The sequence below is a fragment of the Hyperolius riggenbachi genome, chromosome 4 (assembly GCF_040937935.1).
Source record: "Hyperolius riggenbachi isolate aHypRig1 chromosome 4, aHypRig1.pri, whole genome shotgun sequence".
NCBI lineage: Eukaryota > Metazoa > Chordata > Amphibia > Anura > Hyperoliidae > Hyperolius > Hyperolius riggenbachi.
This window is the reverse complement of record NC_090649.1, coordinates 41,628,911-41,644,104: the sequence shown is the minus strand read 5'-3', so window position 1 is coordinate 41,644,104 and position 15,194 is coordinate 41,628,911. Positions and strand designations below refer to the sequence as shown.

The 15,194-nt window shown below is 46.4% G+C and overlaps 17 non-coding genes across 17 annotated transcripts; 9 read left to right on the top strand and 8 right to left on the bottom strand.

Moving 5' to 3' along the window:
• Positions 1-54: 54 nt before the first annotated feature.
• On the bottom strand, positions 55-127 carry TRNAK-CUU (transfer RNA lysine (anticodon CUU)). Its single transcript has one exon. It is a non-coding gene; the product is annotated as a tRNA-Lys (tRNA).
• Positions 128-261: 134 nt separating this feature from the next.
• On the top strand, positions 262-332 carry TRNAG-GCC (transfer RNA glycine (anticodon GCC)). The gene has a single exon. It is a non-coding gene; the product is annotated as a tRNA-Gly (tRNA).
• Positions 333-1,882: 1,550 nt separating this feature from the next.
• TRNAG-GCC (transfer RNA glycine (anticodon GCC)) lies at positions 1,883-1,953 on the top strand. Its single transcript has one exon. It is a non-coding gene; the product is annotated as a tRNA-Gly (tRNA).
• Positions 1,954-3,296: 1,343 nt separating this feature from the next.
• TRNAK-CUU (transfer RNA lysine (anticodon CUU)) lies at positions 3,297-3,369 on the bottom strand. The gene has a single exon. It is a non-coding gene; the product is annotated as a tRNA-Lys (tRNA).
• A 134-nt stretch (positions 3,370-3,503) lies between these two features.
• On the top strand, positions 3,504-3,574 carry TRNAG-GCC (transfer RNA glycine (anticodon GCC)). The gene has a single exon. It is a non-coding gene; the product is annotated as a tRNA-Gly (tRNA).
• A 1,343-nt stretch (positions 3,575-4,917) lies between these two features.
• Positions 4,918-4,990, bottom strand: TRNAK-CUU (transfer RNA lysine (anticodon CUU)). The gene has a single exon. It is a non-coding gene; the product is annotated as a tRNA-Lys (tRNA).
• A 134-nt stretch (positions 4,991-5,124) lies between these two features.
• TRNAG-GCC (transfer RNA glycine (anticodon GCC)) lies at positions 5,125-5,195 on the top strand. The gene has a single exon. It is a non-coding gene; the product is annotated as a tRNA-Gly (tRNA).
• A 1,343-nt stretch (positions 5,196-6,538) lies between these two features.
• TRNAK-CUU (transfer RNA lysine (anticodon CUU)) lies at positions 6,539-6,611 on the bottom strand. Its single transcript has one exon. It is a non-coding gene; the product is annotated as a tRNA-Lys (tRNA).
• Positions 6,612-6,745: 134 nt separating this feature from the next.
• TRNAG-GCC (transfer RNA glycine (anticodon GCC)) lies at positions 6,746-6,816 on the top strand. The gene has a single exon. It is a non-coding gene; the product is annotated as a tRNA-Gly (tRNA).
• A 1,343-nt stretch (positions 6,817-8,159) lies between these two features.
• On the bottom strand, positions 8,160-8,232 carry TRNAK-CUU (transfer RNA lysine (anticodon CUU)). Its single transcript has one exon. It is a non-coding gene; the product is annotated as a tRNA-Lys (tRNA).
• A 134-nt stretch (positions 8,233-8,366) lies between these two features.
• On the top strand, positions 8,367-8,437 carry TRNAG-GCC (transfer RNA glycine (anticodon GCC)). Its single transcript has one exon. It is a non-coding gene; the product is annotated as a tRNA-Gly (tRNA).
• A 1,343-nt stretch (positions 8,438-9,780) lies between these two features.
• Positions 9,781-9,853, bottom strand: TRNAK-CUU (transfer RNA lysine (anticodon CUU)). The gene has a single exon. It is a non-coding gene; the product is annotated as a tRNA-Lys (tRNA).
• A 1,748-nt stretch (positions 9,854-11,601) lies between these two features.
• TRNAG-GCC (transfer RNA glycine (anticodon GCC)) lies at positions 11,602-11,672 on the top strand. The gene has a single exon. It is a non-coding gene; the product is annotated as a tRNA-Gly (tRNA).
• A 1,343-nt stretch (positions 11,673-13,015) lies between these two features.
• TRNAK-CUU (transfer RNA lysine (anticodon CUU)) lies at positions 13,016-13,088 on the bottom strand. The gene has a single exon. It is a non-coding gene; the product is annotated as a tRNA-Lys (tRNA).
• Positions 13,089-13,222: 134 nt separating this feature from the next.
• Positions 13,223-13,293, top strand: TRNAG-GCC (transfer RNA glycine (anticodon GCC)). Its single transcript has one exon. It is a non-coding gene; the product is annotated as a tRNA-Gly (tRNA).
• Positions 13,294-14,636: 1,343 nt separating this feature from the next.
• Positions 14,637-14,709, bottom strand: TRNAK-CUU (transfer RNA lysine (anticodon CUU)). The gene has a single exon. It is a non-coding gene; the product is annotated as a tRNA-Lys (tRNA).
• A 134-nt stretch (positions 14,710-14,843) lies between these two features.
• Positions 14,844-14,914, top strand: TRNAG-GCC (transfer RNA glycine (anticodon GCC)). Its single transcript has one exon. It is a non-coding gene; the product is annotated as a tRNA-Gly (tRNA).
• Positions 14,915-15,194: the final 280 nt, after the last annotated feature.

The following is a 15,194-nucleotide window of genomic DNA, read 5'->3' as shown; positions in this document are numbered from 1 at the left end:
GTAATCGTTTTGGAGGAGCTCTGCCTAGTAGAAAGTAAAAGGAGAAGCTTTGATCGCCCAACGTGGGGCTCGAACCCACGACCCTGAGATTAAGAGTCTCATGCTCTACCGACTGAGCTAGCCGGGCTTGCTTGCTTGAGCTGAAATGTCAAAAATTGCAAAATGGCGCCAGCCTCACCTTTGCCATCCGCACAGAAGAAGGCAATCTTGTATGGCCTGATTTGGCTGGCCACGTTTTTCAGCACCGAGCAACAGGGCAAGGCATTGGTGGTTCAGTGGTAGAATTCTCGCCTGCCACGCGGGAGGCCCGGGTTCGATTCCCGGCCAATGCAAATGCTAGGATTTTGGCACACCTCCACACTTTGCACTTCTCAAGCTTAAGACATCTCTGCAGGCCAGAAGCCATTTAAGGACATTTGCAAGAGTCACCGTGGCACTTGGCCACAGTGCTGGCTGACAGTCGAGAAGAGGGACCCTAGTACCCAGCAAACATGACTCTAAGACACACAAGTTAAAGCAGCCTTGGGACACTTGCGTGCCCAAAGGCCTTGCATGTCTTCTAGCAGTGCCAGTGACGTGCAGCATCTCTCCCTCTCCAGTACTCACCTATTAGGCTTCTTTTTAACTGTCTAGAAAAGCCTCGGAAATGCCAAGTCAGCAGCATCTGCTCATCTGGTGTTGTTTTACAACTTTTTGCCTTGTTGTCTTTGCACTCTACTCAGGGCCTTGCTCAAATTTGGAGCGTTCTCTCTAGGCCCTCATTCATTCTACTTTTGTCCTGAGTTTTCTCACAGTAGATGTTGAGATGTTGTGTCAGCTTACCTACAACTTGCTTTCCCAGCACCTAGCAATTAAGAAAACATACTAAAAGTACAGAAAAAAAAGTAGTAACAAACTTAAGTCAAATGAAAGCAACCACTTTTTTTGCTTGCCGGGACTGAAAGGCTTTTTGGTTTGTAACTTTTGTTGGGAAGTACCTCATCTAAAAACAAGTTAAGGGAAAGAGCAACTTCCTTTTTTTCAATCCTCTCAGCTAAATCTCAGGCCGTGTGCAGAGTGCCCTCCTCATACTGCTATGTGAGCACCTTTGGAGTGCAAAGCCTAATACACACCATACCAATGCCTGTCAGATAGATGGGTCGAACAGATGATTTCCGGCAGGTCCGATCTGATTTCCGATCGTTTTTCTGATGGATTTGCATAGTAGTGATCGGAAATCCGAACGGAAATCCGATCGTGTCTGTCGGAAAGGATCTATCGGCCCATCTATCTGATGGGGAATTGCATGGTGTGCACCAGGCATACGAGAATGAGTATCTTTCAGGTGGTTGTTCCTTGTCAAGTGATTGATTGTAAGTCTCTCCTTGACAAAAGGACTGGAGTAAAGCCAACGGAAATCTGGGAAAAGCAGATAAGAAAAGTAGTATAGGAAAGATGAGTAAGATTGTAAGAAGGAGTGTTTTTCTCTTTCTTGGGGTGGTGAAGCACTTTTGCTGAAAAGTTGTTAAAAGAGGTTGTGTGAGTAAAAGTGAAGGGGAAAGCTGAGATGACATTTTCGTTTGTTAGCAAAGGGAGTGGGGAGTGGCATGTGAAAGAGGAAGTGATGGCCTGGTGATGGTTTGTAATCGTTTTGGAGGAGCTCTGCCTAGTAGAAAGTAAAAGGAGAAGCTTTGATCGCCCAACGTGGGGCTCGAACCCACGACCCGGAGATTAAGAGTCTCATGCTCTACCGACTGAGCTAGCCAGGCTTGCTTGCTTGAGCTGAAATGTCAAAAATTGCAAAATGGCGCCAGCCTCACCTTTGCCATCCGCACAGAAGAAGGCAATCTTGTATGGCCTGATTTGGCTGGCCACGTTTTTCAGCACCGAGTAACAGGGCAAGGCATTGGTGGTTCAGTGGTAGAATTCTCGCCTGCCACGCGGGAGGCCCGGGTTCGATTCCCGGCCAATGCAAATGCTAGGATTTTGGCACACCTCCACACTTTGCACTTCTCAAGCTTAAGACATCTCTGCAGGCCAGAAGCCATTTAAGGACATTTGCAAGAGTCACCGTGGCACTTGGCCACAGTGCTGGCTGACAGTCGAGAAGAGGGACCCTAGTACCCAGCAAACATGACTCTAAGACACACAAGTTAAAGCAGCCTTGGGACACTTGCGTGCCCAAAGGCCTTGCATGTCTTCTAGCAGTGCCAGTGACGTGCAGCATCTCTCCCTCTCCAGTACTCACCTATTAGGCTTCTTTTTAACTGTCTAGAAAAGCCTCGGAAATGCCAAGTCAGCAGCATCTGCTCATCTGGTGTTGTTTTACAACTTTTTGCCTTGTTGTCTTTGCACTCTACTCAGGGCCTTGCTCAACTTTGGAGCGTTCTCTCTAGGCCCTCATTCATTCTACTTTTGTCCTGAGTTTTCTCACAGTAGATGTTGAGATGTTGTGTCAGCTTACCTACAACTTGCTTTCCCAGCACCTAGCAATTAAGAAAACATACTAAAAGTACAGAAAAAAAAGTAGTAACAAACTTAAGTCAAATGAAAGCAACCACTTTTTTTGCTTGCCGGGACTGAAAGGCTTTTTGGTTTGTAACTTTTGTTGGGAAGTACCTCATCTAAAAACAAGTTAAGGGAAAGAGCAACTTCCTTTTTTTCAATCCTCTCAGCTAAATCTCAGGCCGTGTGCAGAGTGCCCTCCTCATACTGCTATGTGAGCACCTTTGGAGTGCAAAGCCTAATACACACCATACCAATGCCTGTCAGATAGATGGGTCGAACAGATGATTTCCGGCAGGTCCGATCTGATTTCCGATCGTTTTTCTGATGGATTTGCATAGTAGTGATCGGAAATCCGAACGGAAATCCGATCGTGTCTGTCGGAAAGGATCTATCGGCCCATCTATCTGATGGGGAATTGCATGGTGTGCACCAGGCATACGAGAATGAGTATCTTTCAGGTGGTTGTTCCTTGTCAAGTGATTGATTGTAAGTCTCTCCTTGACAAAAGGACTGGAGTAAAGCCAACGGAAATCTGGGAAAAGCAGATAAGAAAAGTAGTATAGGAAAGATGAGTAAGATTGTAAGAAGGAGTGTTTTTCTCTTTCTTGGGGTGGTGAAGCACTTTTGCTGAAAAGTTGTTAAAAGAGGTTGTGTGAGTAAAAGTGAAGGGGAAAGCTGAGATGACATTTTCGTTTGTTAGCAAAGGGAGTGGGGAGTGGCATGTGAAAGAGGAAGTGATGGCCTGGTGATGGTTTGTAATCGTTTTGGAGGAGCTCTGCCTAGTAGAAAGTAAAAGGAGAAGCTTTGATCGCCCAACGTGGGGCTCGAACCCACGACCCTGAGATTAAGAGTCTCATGCTCTACCGACTGAGCTAGCCGGGCTTGCTTGCTTGAGCTGAAATGTCAAAAATTGCAAAATGGCGCCAGCCTCACCTTTGCCATCCGCACAGAAGAAGGCAATCTTGTATGGCCTGATTTGGCTGGCCACGTTTTTCAGCACCGAGCAACAGGGCAAGGCATTGGTGGTTCAGTGGTAGAATTCTCGCCTGCCACGCGGGAGACCCGGGTTCGATTCCCGGCCAATGCAAATGCTAGGATTTTGGCACACCTCCACACTTTGCACTTCTCAAGCTTAAGACATCTCTGCAGGCCAGAAGCCATTTAAGGACATTTGCAAGAGTCACCGTGGCACTTGGCCACAGTGCTGGCTGACAGTCGAGAAGAGGGACCCTAGTACCCAGCAAACATGACTCTAAGACACACAAGTTAAAGCAGCCTTGGGACACTTGCGTGCCCAAAGGCCTTGCATGTCTTCTAGCAGTGCCAGTGACGTGCAGAATCTCTCCCTCTCCAGTACTCACCTATTAGGCTTCTTTTTAACTGTCTAGAAAAGCCTCGGAAATGCCAAGTCAGCAGCATCTGCTCATCTGGTGTTGTTTTACAACTTTTTGCCTTGTTGTCTTTGCACTCTACTCAGGGCCTTGCTCAAATTTGGAGCGTTCTCTCTAGGCCCTCATTCATTCTACTTTTGTCCTGAGTTTTCTCACAGTAGATGTTGAGATGTTGTGTCAGCTTACCTACAACTTGCTTTCCCAGCACCTAGCAATTAAGAAAACATACTAAAAGTACAGAAAAAAAAGTAGTAACAAACTTAAGTCAAATGAAAGCAACCACTTTTTTTGCTTGCCGGGACTGAAAGGCTTTTTGGTTTGTAACTTTTGTTGGGAAGTACCTCATCTAAAAACAAGTTAAGGGAAAGAGCAACTTCCTTTTTTTCAATCCTCTCAGCTAAATCTCAGGCCGTGTGCAGAGTGCCCTCCTCATACTGCTATGTGAGCACCTTTGGAGTGCAAAGCCTAATACACACCATACCAATGCCTGTCAGATAGATGGGTCGAACAGATGATTTCCGGCAGGTCCGATCTGATTTCCGATCGTTTTTCTGATGGATTTGCATAGTAGTGATCGGAAATCCGAACGGAAATCCGATCGTGTCTGTCGGAAAGGATCTATCGGCCCATCTATCTGATGGGGAATTGCATGGTGTGCACCAGGCATACGAGAATGAGTATCTTTCAGGTGGTTGTTCCTTGTCAAGTGATTGATTGTAAGTCTCTCCTTGACAAAAGGACTGGAGTAAAGCCAACGGAAATCTGGGAAAAGCAAATAAGAAAAGTAGTATAGGAAAGATGAGTAAGATTGTAAGAAGGAGTGTTTTTCTCTTTCTTGGGGTGGTGAAGCACTTTTGCTGAAAAGTTGTTAAAAGAGGTTGTGTGAGTAAAAGTGAAGGGGAAAGCTGAGATGACATTTTCGTTTGTTAGCAAAGGGAGTGGGGAGTGGCATGTGAAAGAGGAAGTGATGGCCTGGTGATGGTTTGTAATCGTTTTGGAGGAGCTCTGCCTAGTAGAAAGTAAAAGGAGAAGCTTTGATCGCCCAACGTGGGGCTCGAACCCACAACCCTGAGATTAAGAGTCTCATGCTCTACCGACTGAGCTAGCCGGGCTTGCTTGCTTGAGCTGAAATGTCAAAAATTGCAAAATGGCGCCAGCCTCACCTTTGCCATCCGCACAGAAGAAGGCAATCTTGTATGGCCTGATTTGGCTGGCCACGTTTTTCAGCACCGAGCAACAGGGCAAGGCATTGGTGGTTCAGTGGTAGAATTCTCGCCTGCCACGCGGGAGGCCCGGGTTCGATTCCCGGCCAATGCAAATGCTAGGATTTTGGCACACCTCCACACTTTGCACTTCTCAAGCTTAAGACATCTCTGCAGGCCAGAAGCCATTTAAGGACATTTGCAAGAGTCACCGTGGCACTTGGCCACAGTGCTGGCTGACAGTCGAGAAGAGGGACCCTAGTACCCAGCAAACATGACTCTAAGACACACAAGTTAAAGCAGCCTTGGGACACTTGCGTGCCCAAAGGCCTTGCATGTCTTCTAGCAGTGCCAGTGACGTGCAGCATCTCTCCCTCTCCAGTACTCACCTATTAGGCTTCTTTTTAACTGTCTAGAAAAGCCTCGGAAATGCCAAGTCAGCAGCATCTGCTCATCTGGTGTTGTTTTACAACTTTTTGCCTTGTTGTCTTTGCACTCTACTCAGGGCCTTGCTCAAATTTGGAGCGTTCTCTCTAGGCCCTCATTCATTCTACTTTTGTCCTGAGTTTTCTCACAGTAGATGTTGAGATGTTGTGTCAGCTTACCTACAACTTGCTTTCCCAGCACCTAGCAATTAAGAAAACATACTAAAAGTACAGAAAAAAAAGTAGTAACAAACTTAAGTCAAATGAAAGCAACCACTTTTTTTGCTTGCCGGGACTGAAAGGCTTTTTGGTTTGTAACTTTTGTTGGGAAGTACCTCATCTAAAAACAAGTTAAGGGAAAGAGCAACTTCCTTTTTTTCAATCCTCTCAGCTAAATCTCAGGCCGTGTGCAGAGTGCCCTCCTCATACTGCTATGTGAGCACCTTTGGAGTGCAAAGCCTAATACACACCATACCAATGCCTGTCAGATAGATGGGTCGAACAGATGATTTCCGGCAGGTCCGATCTGATTTCCGATCGTTTTTCTGATGGATTTGCATAGTAGTGATCGGAAATCCGAACGGAAATCCGATCGTGTCTGTCGGAAAAGATCTATCGGCCCATCTATCTGATGGGGAATTGCATGGTGTGCACCAGGCATACGAGAATGAGTATCTTTCAGGTGGTTGTTCCTTGTCAAGTGATTGATTGTAAGTCTCTCCTTGACAAAAGGACTGGAGTAAAGCCAACGGAAATCTGGGAAAAGCAGATAAGAAAAGTAGTATAGGAAAGATGAGTAAGATTGTAAGAAGGAGTGTTTTTCTCTTTCTTGGGGTGGTGAAGCACTTTTGCTGAAAAGTTGTTAAAAGAGGTTGTGTGAGTAAAAGTGAAGGGGAAAGCTGAGATGACATTTTCGTTTGTTAGCAAAGGGAGTGGGGAGTGGCATGTGAAAGAGGAAGTGATGGCCTGGTGATGGTTTGTAATCGTTTTGGAGGAGCTCTGCCTAGTAGAAAGTAAAAGGAGAAGCTTTGATCGCCCAACGTGGGGCTCGAACCCACGACCCTGAGATTAAGAGTCTCATGCTCTACCGACTGAGCTAGCCGGGCTTGCTTGCTTGAGCTGAAATGTCAAAAATTGCAAAATGGCGCCAGCCTCACCTTTGCCATCCGCACAGAAGAAGGCAATCTTGTATGGCCTGATTTGGCTGGCCACGTTTTTCAGCACCGAGCAACAGGGCAAGGCATTGGTGGTTCAGTGGTAGAATTCTCGCCTGCCACGCGGGAGGCCCGGGTTCGATTCCCGGCCAATGCAAATGCTAGGATTTTGGCACACCTCCACACTTTGCACTTCTCAAGCTTAAGACATCTCTGCAGGCCAGAAGCCATTTAAGGACATTTGCAAGAGTCACCGTGGCACTTGGCCACAGTGCTGGCTGACAGTCGAGAAGAGGGACCCTAGTACCCAGCAAACATGACTCTAAGACACACAAGTTAAAGCAGCCTTGGGACACTTGCGTGCCCAAAGGCCTTGCATGTCTTCTAGCAGTGCCAGTGACGTGCAGCATCTCTCCCTCTCCAGTACTCACCTATTAGGCTTCTTTTTAACTGTCTAGAAAAGCCTCGGAAATGCCAAGTCAGCAGCATCTGCTCATCTGGTGTTGTTTTACAACTTTTTGCCTTGTTGTCTTTGCACTCTACTCAGGGCCTTGCTCAAATTTGGAGCGTTCTCTCTAGGCCCTCATTCATTCTACTTTTGTCCTGAGTTTTCTCACAGTAGATGTTGAGATGTTGTGTCAGCTTACCTACAACTTGCTTTCCCAGCACCTAGCAATTAAGAAAACATACTAAAAGTACAGAAAAAAAAGTAGTAACAAACTTAAGTCAAATGAAAGCAACCACTTTTTTTGCTTGCCGGGACTGAAAGGCTTTTTGGTTTGTAACTTTTGTTGGGAAGTACCTCATCTAAAAACAAGTTAAGGGAAAGAGCAACTTCTTTTTTTTCAATCCTCTCAGCTAAATCTCAGGCCGTGTGCAGAGTGCCCTCCTCATACTGCTATGTGAGCACCTTTGGAGTGCAAAGCCTAATACACACCATACCAATGCCTGTCAGATAGATGGGTCGAACAGATGATTTCCGGCAGGTCCGATCTGATTTCCGATCGTTTTTCTGATGGATTTGCATAGTAGTGATCGGAAATCCGAACGGAAATCAGATCGTGTCTGTCGGAAAGGATCTATCGGCCCATCTATCTGATGGGGAATTGCATGGTGTGCACCAGGCATACGAGAATGAGTATCTTTCAGGTGGTTGTTCCTTGTCAAGTGATTGATTGTAAGTCTCTCCTTGACAAAAGGACTGGAGTAAAGCCAACGGAAATCTGGGAAAAGCAGATAAGAAAAGTAGTATAGGAAAGATGAGTAAGATTGTAAGAAGGAGTGTTTTTCTCTTTCTTGGGGTGGTGAAGCACTTTTGCTGAAAAGTTGTTAAAAGAGGTTGTGTGAGTAAAAGTGAAGGGGAAAGCTGAGATGACATTTTCGTTTGTTAGCAAAGGGAGTGGGGAGTGGCATGTGAAAGAGGAAGTGATGGCCTGGTGATGGTTTGTAATCGTTTTGGAGGAGCTCTGCCTAGTAGAAAGTAAAAGGAGAAGCTTTGATCGCCCAACGTGGGGCTCGAACCCACGACCCTGAGATTAAGAGTCTCATGCTCTACCGACTGAGCTAGCCGGGCTTGCTTGCTTGAGCTGAAATGTCAAAAATTGCAAAATGGCGCCAGCCTCACCTTTGCCATCCGCACAGAAGAAGGCAATCTTGTATGGCCTGATTTGGCTGGCCACGTTTTTCAGCACCGAGCAACAGGGCAAGGCATTGGTGGTTCAGTGGTAGAATTCTCGCCTGCCACGCGGGAGGCCCGGGTTCGATTCCCGGCCAATGCAAATGCTAGGATTTTGGCACACCTCCACACTTTGCACTTCTCAAGCTTAAGACATCTCTGCAGGCCAGAAGCCATTTAAGGACATTTGCAAGAGTCACCGTGGCACTTGGCCACAGTGCTGGCTGACAGTCGAGAAGAGGGACCCTAGTACCCAGCAAACATGACTCTAAGACACACAAGTTAAAGCAGCCTTGGGACACTTGCGTGCCCAAAGGCCTTGCATGTCTTCTAGCAGTGCCAGTGACGTGCAGCATCTCTCCCTCTCCAGTACTCACCTATTAGGCTTCTTTTTAACTGTCTAGAAAAGCCTCGGAAATGCCAAGTCAGCAGCATCTGCTCATCTGGTGTTGTTTTACAACTTTTTGCCTTGTTGTCTTTGCACTCTACTCAGGGCCTTGCTCAAATTTGGAGCGTTCTCTCTAGGCCCTCATTCATTCTACTTTTGTCCTGAGTTTTCTCACAGTAGATGTTGAGATGTTGTGTCAGCTTACCTACAACTTGCTTTCCCAGCACCTAGCAATTAAGAAAACATACTAAAAGTACAGAAAAAAAAGTAGTAACAAACTTAAGTCAAATGAAAGCAACCACTTTTTTTGCTTGCCGGGACTGAAAGGCTTTTTGGTTTGTAACTTTTGTTGGGAAGTACCTCATCTAAAAACAAGTTAAGGGAAAGAGCAACTTCCTTTTTTTCAATCCTCTCAGCTAAATCTCAGGCCGTGTGCAGAGTGCCCTCCTCATACTGCTATGTGAGCACCTTTGGAGTGCAAAGCCTAATACACACCATACCAATGCCTGTCAGATAGATGGGTCGAACAGATGATTTCCGGCAGGTCCGATCTGATTTCCGATCGTTTTTCTGATGGATTTGCATAGTAGTGATCGGAAATCCGAACGGAAATCCGATCGTGTCTGTCGGAAAGGATCTATCGGCCCATCTATCTGATGGGGAATTGCATGGTGTGCACCAGGCATACGAGAATGAGTATCTTTCAGGTGGTTGTTCCTTGTCAAGTGATTGATTGTAAGTCTCTCCTTGACAAAAGGACTGGAGTAAAGCCAACGGAAATCTGGGAAAAGCAGATAAGAAAAGTAGTATAGGAAAGATGAGTAAGATTGTAAGAAGGAGTGTTTTTCTCTTTCTTGGGGTGGTGAAGCACTTTTGCTGAAAAGTTGTTAAAAGAGGTTGTGTGAGTAAAAGTGAAGGGGAAAGCTGAGATGACATTTTCGTTTGTTAGCAAAGGGAGTGGGGAGTGGCATGTGAAAGAGGAAGTGATGGCCTGGTGATGGTTTGTAATCGTTTTGGAGGAGCTCTGCCTAGTAGAAAGTAAAAGGAGAAGCTTTGATCGCCCAACGTGGGGCTCGAACCCACGACCCTGAGATTAAGAGTCTCATGCTCTACCGACTGAGCTAGCCGGGCTTGCTTGCTTGAGCTGAAATGTCAAAAATTGCAAAATGGCGCCAGCCTCACCTTTGCCATCCGCACAGAAGAAGGCAATCTTGTATGGCCTGATTTGGCTGGCCACGTTTTTCAGCACCGAGCAACAGGGCAAGGCATTGGTGGTTCAGTGGTAGAATTCTCGCCTGCCACGCGGGAGGCCCGGGCCCGGCCAATGCAAATGCTAGGATTTTGGCACACCTCCACACTTTGCACTTCTCAAGCTTAAGACATCTCTGCAGGCCAGAAGCCATTTAAGGACATTTGCAAGAGTCACCGTGGCACTTGGCCACAGTGCTGGCTGACAGTCGAGAAGAGGGACCCTAGTACCCAGCAAACATGACTCTAAGACACACAAGTTAAAGCAGCCTTGGGACACTTGCGTGCCCAAAGGCCTTGCATGTCTTCTAGCAGTGCCAGTGACGTGCAGCATCTCTCCCTCTCCAGTACTCACCTATTAGGCTTCTTTTTAACTGTCTAGAAAAGCCTCGGAAATGCCAAGTCAGCAGCATCTGCTCATCTGGTGTGGTTTTACAACTTTTTGCCTTGTTGTCTTTGCACTCTACTCAGGGCCTTGCTCAAATTTGGAGCGTTCTCTCTAGGCCCTCATTCATTCTACTTTTGTCCTGAGTTTTCTCACAGTAGATGTTGAGATGTTGTGTCAGCTTACCTACAACTTGCTTTCCCAGCACCTAGCAATTAAGAAAACATACTAAAAGTACAGAAAAAAAAGTAGTAACAAACTTAAGTCAAATGAAAGCAACCACTTTTTTTGCTTGCCGGGACTGAAAGGCTTTTTGGTTTGTAACTTTTGTTGGGAAGTACCTCATCTAAAAACAAGTTAAGGGAAAGAGCAACTTCCTTTTTTTCAATCCTCTCAGCTAAATCTCAGGCCGTGTGCAGAGTGCCCTCCTCATACTGCTATGTGAGCACCTTTGGAGTGCAAAGCCTAATACACACCATACCACTGCCTGTCAGATAGATGGGTCGAACAGATGATTTCCGGCAGGTCCGATCTGATTTCCGATCGTTTTTCTGATGGATTTGCATAGTAGTGATCGGAAATCCGAACGGAAATCCGATCGTGTCTGTCGGAAAAGATCTATCGGCCCATCTATCTGATGGGGAATTGCATGGTGTGCACCAGGCATACGAGAATGAGTATCTTTCAGGTGGTTGTTCCTTGTCAAGTGATTGATTGTAAGTCTCTCCTTGACAAAAGGACTGGAGTAAAGCCAACGGAAATCTGGGAAAAGCAGATAAGAAAAGTAGTATAGGAAAGATGAGTAAGATTGTAAGAAGGAGTGTTTTTCTCTTTCTTGGGGTGGTGAAGCACTTTTGCTGAAAAGTTGTTAAAAGAGGTTGTGTGAGTAAAAGTGAAGGGGAAAGCTGAGATGACATTTTCGTTTGTTAGCAAAGGGAGTGGGGAGTGGCATGTGAAAGAGGAAGTGATGGCCTGGTGATGGTTTGTAATCGTTTTGGAGGAGCTCTGCCTAGTAGAAAGTAAAAGGAGAAGCTTTGATCGCCCAACGTGGGGCTCGAACCCACGACCCGGAGATTAAGAGTCTCATGCTCTACCGACTGAGCTAGCCAGGCTTGCTTGCTTGAGCTGAAATGTCAAAAATTGCAAAATGGCGCCAGCCTCACCTTTGCCATCCGCACAGAAGAAGGCAATCTTGTATGGCCTGATTTGGCTGGCCACGTTTTTCAGCACCGAGCAACAGGGCAAGGCATTGGTGGTTCAGTGGTAGAATTCTCGCCTGCCACGCGGGAGGCCCGGGTTCGATTCCCGGCCAATGCAAATGCTAGGATTTTGGCACACCTCCACACTTTGCACTTCTCAAGCTTAAGACATCTCTGCAGGCCAGAAGCCATTTAAGGACATTTGCAAGAGTCACCGTGGCACTTGGCCACAGTGCTGGCTGACAGTCGAGAAGAGGGACCCTAGTACCCAGCAAACATGACTCTAAGACACACAAGTTAAAGCAGCCTTGGGACACTTGCGTGCCCAAAGGCCTTGCATGTCTTCTAGCAGTGCCAGTGACGTGCAGCATCTCTCCCTCTCCAGTACTCACCTATTAGGCTTCTTTTTAACTGTCTAGAAAAGCCTCGGAAATGCCAAGTCAGCAGCATCTGCTCATCTGGTGTTGTTTTACAACTTTTTGCCTTGTTGTCTTTGCACTCTACTCAGGGCCTTGCTCAAATTTGGAGCGTTCTCTCTAGGCCCTCATTCATTCTACTTTTGTCCTGAGTTTTCTCACAGTAGATGTTGAGATGTTGTGTCAGCTTACCTACAACTTGCTTTCCCAGCACCTAGCAATTAAGAAAACATACTAAAAGTACAGAAAAAAAAGTAGTAACAAACTTAAGTCAAATGAAAGCAACCACTTTTTTTGCTTGCCGGGACTGAAAGGCTTTTTGGTTTGTAACTTTTGTTGGGAAGTACCTCATCTAAAAACAAGTTAAGGGAAAGAGCAACTTCCTTTTTTTCAATCCTCTCAGCTAAATCTCAGGCCGTGTGCAGAGTGCCCTCCTCATACTGCTATGTGAGCACCTTTGGAGTGCAAAGCCTAATACACACCATACCAATGCCTGTCAGATAGATGGGTCGAACAGATGATTTCCGGCAGGTCCGATCTGATTTCCGATCGTTTTTCTGATGGATTTGCATAGTAGTGATCGGAAATCCGAACGGAAATCCGATCGTGTCTGTCGGAAAGGATCTATCGGCCCATCTATCTGATGGGGAATTGCATGGTGTGCACCAGGCATACGAGAATGAGTATCTTTCAGGTGGTTGTTCCTTGTCAAGTGATTGATTGTAAGTCTCTCCTTGACAAAAGGACTGGAGTAAAGCCAACGGAAATCTGGGAAAAGCAGATAAGAAAAGTAGTATAGGAAAGATGAGTAAGATTGTAAGAAGGAGTGTTTTTCTCTTTCTTGGGGTGGTGAAGCACTTTTGCTGAAAAGTTGTTAAAAGAGGTTGTGTGAGTAAAAGTGAAGGGGAAAGCTGAGATGACATTTTCGTTTGTTAGCAAAGGGAGTGGGGAGTGGCATGTGAAAGAGGAAGTGATGGCCTGGTGATGGTTTGTAATCGTTTTGGAGGAGCTCTGCCTAGTAGAAAGTAAAAGGAGAAGCTTTGATCGCCCAACGTGGGGCTCGAACCCACGACCCTGAGATTAAGAGTCTCATGCTCTACCGACTGAGCTAGCCGGGCTTGCTTGCTTGAGCTGAAATGTCAAAAATTGCAAAATGGCGCCAGCCTCACCTTTGCCATCCGCACAGAAGAAGGCAATCTTGTATGGCCTGATTTGGCTGGCCACGTTTTTCAGCACCGAGCAACAGGGCAAGGCATTGGTGGTTCAGTGGTAGAATTCTCGCCTGCCACGCGGGAGGCCCGGGTTCGATTCCCGGCCAATGCAAATGCTAGGATTTTGGCACACCTCCACACTTTGCACTTCTCAAGCTTAAGACATCTCTGCAGGCCAGAAGCCATTTAAGGACATTTGCAAGAGTCACCGTGGCACTTGGCCACAGTGCTGGCTGACAGTCGAGAAGAGGGACCCTAGTACCCAGCAAACATGACTCTAAGACACACAAGTTAAAGCAGCCTTGGGACACTTGCGTGCCCAAAGGCCTTGCATGTCTTCTAGCAGTGCCAGTGACGTGCAGCATCTCTCCCTCTCCAGTACTCACCTATTAGGCTTCTTTTTAACTGTCTAGAAAAGCCTCGGAAATGCCAAGTCAGCAGCATCTGCTCATCTGGTGTTGTTTTACAACTTTTTGCCTTGTTGTCTTTGCACTCTACTCAGGGCCTTGCTCAAATTTGGAGCGTTCTCTCTAGGCCCTCATTCATTCTACTTTTGTCCTGAGTTTTCTCACAGTAGATGTTGAGATGTTGTGTCAGCTTACCTACAACTTGCTTTCCCAGCACCTAGCAATTAAGAAAACATACTAAAAGTACAGAAAAAAAAGTAGTAACAAACTTAAGTCAAATGAAAGCAACCACTTTTTTTGCTTGCCGGGACTGAAAGGCTTTTTGGTTTGTAACTTTTGTTGGGAAGTACCTCATCTAAAAACAAGTTAAGGGAAAGAGCAACTTCTTTTTTTTCAATCCTCTCAGCTAAATCTCAGGCCGTGTGCAGAGTGCCCTCCTCATACTGCTATGTGAGCACCTTTGGAGTGCAAAGCCTAATACACACCATACCAATGCCTGTCAGATAGATGGGTCGAACAGATGATTTCCGGCAGGTCCGATCTGATTTCCGATCGTTTTTCTGATGGATTTGCATAGTAGTGATCGGAAATCCGAACGGAAATCAGATCGTGTCTGTCGGAAAGGATCTATCGGCCCATCTATCTGATGGGGAATTGCATGGTGTGCACCAGGCATACGAGAATGAGTATCTTTCAGGTGGTTGTTCCTTGTCAAGTGATTGATTGTAAGTCTCTCCTTGACAAAAGGACTGGAGTAAAGCCAACGGAAATCTGGGAAAAGCAGATAAGAAAAGTAGTATAGGAAAGATGAGTAAGATTGTAAGAAGGAGTGTTTTTCTCTTTCTTGGGGTGGTGAAGCACTTTTGCTGAAAAGTTGTTAAAAGAGGTTGTGTGAGTAAAAGTGAAGGGGAAAGCTGAGATGACATTTTCGTTTGTTAGCAAAGGGAGTGGGGAGTGGCATGTGAAAGAGGAAGTGATGGCCTGGTGATGGTTTGTAATCGTTTTGGAGGAGCTCTGCCTAGTAGAAAGTAAAAGGAGAAGCTTTGATCGCCCAACGTGGGGCTCGAACCCACGACCCTGAGATTAAGAGTCTCATGCTCTACCGACTGAGCTAGCCGGGCTTGCTTGCTTGAGCTGAAATGTCAAAAATTGCAAAATGGCGCCAGCCTCACCTTTGCCATCCGCACAGAAGAAGGCAATCTTGTATGGCCTGATTTGGCTGGCCACGTTTTTCAGCACCGAGCAACAGGGCAAGGCATTGGTGGTTCAGTGGTAGAATTCTCGCCTGCCACGCGGGAGGCCCGGGTTCGATTCCCGGCCAATGCAAATGCTAGGATTTTGGCACACCTCCACACTTTGCACTTCTCAAGCTTAAGACATCTCTGCAGGCCAGAAGCCATTTAAGGACATTTGCAAGAGTCACCGTGGCACTTGGCCACAGTGCTGGCTGACAGTCGAGAAGAGGGACCCTAGTACCCAGCAAACATGACTCTAAGACACACAAGTTAAAGCAGCCTTGGGACACTTGCGTGCCCAAAGGCCTTGCATGTCTTCTAGCAGTGCCAGTGACGTGCAGCATCTCTCCCTCTCCAGTACTCACCTATTA